The sequence below is a fragment of the Gossypium hirsutum genome, chromosome D11 (assembly GCF_007990345.1).
Source record: "Gossypium hirsutum isolate 1008001.06 chromosome D11, Gossypium_hirsutum_v2.1, whole genome shotgun sequence".
Classification (NCBI taxonomy): Eukaryota; Viridiplantae; Streptophyta; class Magnoliopsida; order Malvales; family Malvaceae; genus Gossypium; species Gossypium hirsutum.
Genome location: NC_053447.1, coordinates 20,847,001 through 20,853,657, shown reverse-complemented (window position 1 = coordinate 20,853,657; position 6,657 = coordinate 20,847,001). Strand labels below are relative to the sequence as shown.

Genomic DNA, 6,657 nt, shown 5'->3' with positions numbered 1-6,657 from the left:
GAAGGAGCTTAGCAGCTAGCTTTGTACAAACACCCAATGTCTATAAAATTTAAAAAGTAACAATTTCTAAAGTGATGTTTGGTTGGGGGAATGAAATAATACTCCCCTTATTCATTGAATGGTATTTAATTTTTTTGGTTGAAAAAACGATTTATTCAATAGAACAGTTATTATTTTCTTATTCCTAATAGTATCACCAAAAAATGGCAATAACAAAACAAAATATTTTAATATAATTTAATATAAAAATAAAAACATATTTTAATATATATTTAAATATGATTCTTTTGATAGAAAATATTATTCTTTAATATTAAATTAATGTGAAAATACATTAAAATATTAATGATATATTCATCATTTGAGTTGTTTTTTATTATTATTATATATCTATTCCTCTTAATTAAATGTATAAATGCTATTATAATACTCGTTCTATTCTATCTATCCAAATCACTACTGTACTTATTCAATTTCATTACAGTCCTATTCGACTATTCTATTTCTACAAAATAACTATTCCATAACAGTTTTATTTCATTCCTATCAATCATGCTATTAAGGTTTTAACAAAATAAAACAATGGGTTGTTCTTGGTTTCTCAATGCTTTTAGAACCAGTAAGCCTTCATTACAATTTACATTGAAGCCTCAACTTTCTTTGAAAATGGGTACTAAAAATAAATGAAGACATTGGAAAGACTAGAAACATCCTTGTAGAGTGAGACTTAATCAAAAAGACTACAAAAATAAGAAGCCTTGCCAACCTGCCTTTATCTCTTCAAGGTCCATCGATTTTGTATCTCTTATGTTCTTTTCTTTTTTTTTCACTCTTCTCTCAATCTTTCTCTCGAAATACCATCATTTTCTCTTCTTCTTTCAACTATTCTTCATTGGTGTCTTTTTTTTAATGGTATAATTCCATAAAATACTCTTTTAAGGGTTTTTAGTTTTATGCCATTGATTTTTTTTATTGGCACTTTTAATGTGACGTCATATTTAAATTTTATTTTATTTTTTCCATTTTCTTTCTTCTTTTCCCTTCCTCTCTTCCCAAGCTCACTCCCATGCCCAGATTCATTCCCTTGAACATAAAAAACCCCAAATTGCCCGCATAAAGTCTCCTTCTCTCCACTCCCACCATCCCCTCGTTCCCTCTTGATATTCCGGGTCTCGCTCACATCCGAGACCTAATACGAATCCCCACCATTGCCAAACAGTTCCCCAATCGAGTCCGTCTCGATCGCCACCGAAAAATCCGAACACGTACCATAGGCTACCGAAGCCCCCACAGAACAGCACCTTCGAGTCCCGCCCCGATCGGAGCTTCGACCCGAACCGACCTCGACCCACGGCGACGATGTTTTCTGGCAAACAGCCTGAAGCTACTCCTCTTGGGATTAGCAGATACAGGGTTGTTGTTGTTATCATCGTCGAGGAGGGTTAGCTTGGAGAGATCAATAGAAAAAGAAGTGGTACGACCAGAGAGGCAAGGACGCTTAGGATGGAAGCCATTGGTGGGGGAAGCTTAGGAGGAGTAAGTTGGGGATCGGAGGAGTCTGGGGCTTGCTGGAGGTGGAAAGCTCTTCATGAATGAAGCTGGAAGGCGCAAGCGTCTACTGAGTGGCGGGAGTCTAAAGCCTTGTACGACATTGAATGGAAAAATCTTCAATGGAACGATTAGTATTTGAAACTAAACAAAAGGTTTGGAGATGCAGGTTTCGCAAATCCAATTTCCAGCACCTTATTTTTAATTTAAAAAATAAAAAAGGTTTTGTTTTGAAAGATATTTTTAAAAATGAACAGTAGAAATAAGAACTGAGAGTAAATCTTGTTTGGGGTTTAAATAAGAGAGAGAGGACTATTCTATTGGGTCAAGTTTGATCATTCCAGAGCACTTCAAGGCACCGGTCAAGCTACAGGGGAAGGGAGAAAGGGAAGATGAAAAAAATGAAAAAGACATGGATGACTTCATTTATGACATCACATAGGCTTAGTTCATATGAAAAAATTATAATGTTCATAGTGTCAATAAAAAAGTCAATGGCACGAAACCAAAAACCCCTAAACGTTGAAGGTATTTTATGTAATTATGCATTTTTTAGTTTACTGACTTTAGATTTTGTTTTAGAGTAAACTATTAAAATTGTTATTTTTATTTATCTTAGGTTACATTTTAGTTACTTATATTTGAAATGTTACGTTTTAGTTACTTACGTTAACATATTATAACATTTTAGTCATTGAACTGTTAATTGTCGTTAACAATATAACGATAAGCTGATGTGGCATGTTAAATAATCATTTTAAACAAAAATTTTAGGTTAAATTATATAATTGGTCTCATATTTTTTCGTTTTAAGCAATTTAATTTTTTTCTTTTATTTTGTTTTACTTTTTTTTCTTTATTACTTTTTTTCTTTATTTTCCATTCTCATCTGTTTCTTCCTTTATTTCCCTCCCTTATCCATCTCTTCAACGTAGTTTTTCTATATTTTCTATTTGTTAAAAATTTTATGTTTATGAAAAAAAAAGTGCAAGTTAAAGCTAAAAAAAAACTTGCTTCGCATATTCTTATCTCACAATTACAAAACCTCATCGTCCATCATAGCTTTAATGAGTCAATTCGAATCTCTCAATGATCTATCCCACAAGCTCACCTCACTCAAAGACCTCACTGGTCGTGACTTATGACAATCCAACGTCAACAAAGTTTCTCGAGCTCGTTCCTTTAACCTCCTAACCAACCCCTACAACCACCTTATCTATCTTACCTACAACATTCTCGCCCTCTTGAAACTACGTTGTTTCACGGATTCTTCAAACGAGCTCTACACTATCATTGACTAAAACAACTGCCATGTGAAACTTACCATCAACTTTACCCGAACCAGTTTGGTTCCTTGCTCCATTTCTCTCTTAGGTTAATCCATGTTCGACTTCCAATTAAGCTTGCTTGGGAATATCCAAGAAGGTTTAGATTGATTTTATCGTTTGCTTAATTTTATTAGTCAAAAAATAAAATAAAAGGAAATGAATAACCTACACGATTCTATAAAAGTTTGGAAACGGAAAAAATTTGTTTTGAATATAAAGAATTCAATTTATGTTTAGATTTGATTAAGGATATGGTTTTCTATATTGATTAGTTAGATTCAATTTTAGTTTCAAAATTAAGTTCTATTCAAATCGAGATTTAATTAAAAATTATTGATATTCGGCTTTCAGTGAAATTCAATTTAGGAATCATGTGAAAGAAACAAGGACTTGGATTATTTGGTGGGTAAAGATTATGTTTCTACAGTGAAGAATATGAGAAGAGAGAAAAATAAAGGGGAAGAAGAAAAAGAAAAAGAAAATAAAGGAATAAAAAAGAAAAATTAAATTATTCAAAAAATAAAAGTATAAGGACTAGTTTTAACAAATGAAAAACATAAAAAAAACTACGTTAAAATAAATGAAGAAGGAACGAAAACAGAGGGAGAATGAGAAAAGAATGAAAAATAAAGGAAAAAAAAGTTCAAAGAACATAAAAGAAAAAAATGAAATTGCTCAAAACGAAAAAAAATATAGGGATCAATTGTATCATTTAACCTAAATTATTCGTTTCAAATGATGATTTAACGTGCCACTTCAGCTTATCGTTATACTGTTAACGACAATTAACGCTCAGTAACTAAAATGTTACAACATGATAACGTAAATAACTAAAATGTAATATTTCAAACATAAGTGACAAAAATGTAACCTGAAAAGTGACTATTTTGATAGTTTACCCTTTGTTTTATTATCCTTTTATATTTTATTTATTTATTAATTTATTTTTGGTTGGGTTTTAAAGTTTAATATGTTGAGCCATTTCTTTTCAACTTTTACTTTTTTAGGTTTAGTTAGGGCCAAAAATATAAAGGATTTTAGGCTTTATCAATTCAATCGGTTCAATGATGGCTTTGAATGATTTGATTAAAATTTAGTTCATTATCCTATCCGGATCGATATACCTGTCAATTTTCGTTTCAACCAATTGAACCAATTAGTTCAGTCCGATTCAAGCATCATTGAGTTACAATGGCCTACCAAGTATTCCTTATGTTGCAACTAGCTTTTGTAATTAGCACTAGCATGCTAGAATAAAGTTCTACCCAGTGATGGGGGATTGGATCTTTTGGAAGAAGTCTTCGACTTGTCATCTTTGGGGACGCCGACTCGATTCCTCAACAATGGAAACTATTGTCCTTCAGGGGAGGGGTTTGTCCTCCACTCTACAGAGAGCCATGGATGGTTCACTGAAGGGAGGCTCATAGATTGTACATGGACTTACGTCCACCCACCAAGAGGCGAGTAAGCGTCTCGCTTTTGGTGGGATTCAAACCCCTGAGCTATACTATATAAGACAATTGTTGGGGTACACATTCGACATGCTCCCCTCCGTAAACTATACACGACACTCTACAGAGTGAGGGACAAAACCCTCCATCGAGAGACAATACCTTTCGTTGTTGAAGGAACGGATTGGCGTCCTTAAGGACGACACTTTGAAAACTTTTCCCGAAAGGGTCAATCCCCCTTAATACTACCATTCTATTTTCATAATTGTTAACCAATTTGAATATCTTTAATTTATTCGTAATTTATAAAAAAATTAACACATTCATCGTGTGCAAAAGTACATTCTTTTTATCAAAAACTGTATAATTTAATCATCATAATAATATATATCAAATTGTTGTATTTTTCCCTATTTGGTGAAACATTATGAAAGTATTTAATATCTTGATTTTTTTTGGAAAGTCTCAAAACTTTTACATATGGAGTGCACATAAACATAATTAAGTAAATGTCAAACTCAGAACTTCATATATTTTGTAACAAAATTGTCCAACTCCATCACATTCATTTGCTTTGCGGGAATAAATTATATTAGGGTGATTTTAAAATATATAGATTATAGGTATCAATAGTGTAATATCACATCATCAACTTTTAAAAATATAAAAGATTTAATATCTTCTCTAACAATTAAATGACAAGAAAAGGCTCATTTCCAAAAAAAATACGGAAATGGGTCATTTTGCTCAAAAATTACTAGAAATGACCGATTTCCCTAAAACGCACTGAGTTGGCATCGTTTTCAGGGGAAATGCAGAAAAGAGCATCCAGCTCAATGCTTTTTTCCCTGATGACCAGTAAAACGCGCTCACGTCAACGCGCTTTAATAAAGCACTTACATGTTGGTGCACTTTTTCTCGTGTTTTCTTAGTGCCAATTAGGGTTTAGGGTTAAGGTTTTGGGTCAAGGTTTATGGAATTAGGGTTTTCTATTTTTTTTTAATTTTAAGTGTTTAGGTTTAGGATTTTATTTAAATTTTTAGGCGTTCTGAAAAAAATAATTTATATAAGATGGGTTCTGAAAAAAAATTTTGAGGGGATGGCTACCCCTTAGGCTATAAATGACCCATATTTCAACCTCTAGTGGCATAAGTTGGAGCAGTAGAAATTGAAGAAGTTCAGAAGAATAGAAGTTAGGGTTGAATGTATAAGTTAATTTTCCATGTTGATATTTATATGAAGCATTATATTTATTGCATAATGTTTTGATTTTTCGTGTTAATTTTTTATGTTTTGAATTTCTCTCGACAGATAAATTAGTTGAAGATGAGTGGATGAATTAGTGCTATCATTTATTATGACAGTGAGGTCCGTGACACTGAGAACGACATGATTTTTCTTGGAGAACACAGTGCGATTGGCTTTTAACCAGAACAAAAAGTTGACAAAACTTCATAAAAAAATTAGGCAAAAAATCTTCGGATTTATGGCAATAAGAGTTTCGTCTATTAAGTATCGATTTTGTGTTTTGTTTATTAAGCATCGAACTGAGTCTTTCATTCTCGTACGAGTGCTCCCGGTAGCACTATTCTGGCTCAGACGTCTACTTTTCTGAGAGGTAGACATTTGCTTTTCTTTCTAATCTTCATCCTCTTTTGGCAATTTAGGAAAATTACGAATAAAATGATCAACCAACCCACATCTAAAACAGGTTCCCGATTTACCTCTACACTCGCCAAGATGATATTTCTCACATCATTTACAATTGGGCTTCGGAGCATTTCGTACACTTCCCACACTATCAGCTGGTTTAGTAGGTACTCTGAAATCCTACTGACTTATCTTATTTTTGTTCGAATGCTCAATCACTAAAGTAGCTCGGCTAAAATCATCTTTAGTCTTATTCGCCGGTGATGCAAAATATGACTTGGAAGAACCTCTATTGTGGAACTCTTGAATCAGTTTATCCCGTTGTCGCTTACGGTTGTACACTTCTTCCATTTACTGTGCACGATCGGATAAAACAACAAACTCTCAAATTTCATTACCTCCGATCATCATTCAAATTTCATCATTCAGGCTTTCTTCAAACCGGATACACATCTCTTCTTCGGTAGGTACAACTTCTCAGGCATATTTACTATGATACACAAATTCTCTCTCGTATTCGGCTACCGATCTATTTCCCTGATGTAACTCAAGAAATTCTCTTTTTTTTGTCTAGATATTTTTTCCCGACATACTTCTTTTTAAACTTGATCTGAAAGAATTACCAGGAAAGTTTCTCCATCGGTACCACAGTTACTATCATAGACCACCAACTATACGCT

At 33.0% G+C, this 6,657-nt stretch overlaps 1 pseudogene; it reads right to left on the bottom strand.

Moving 5' to 3' along the window:
* Window positions 1-763: 763 nt before the first annotated feature.
* LOC107911035 (uncharacterized) lies at window positions 764-6,328 on the bottom strand (annotated as a pseudogene).
* Between the last annotated feature and the right edge of the window lie 329 nt (window positions 6,329-6,657).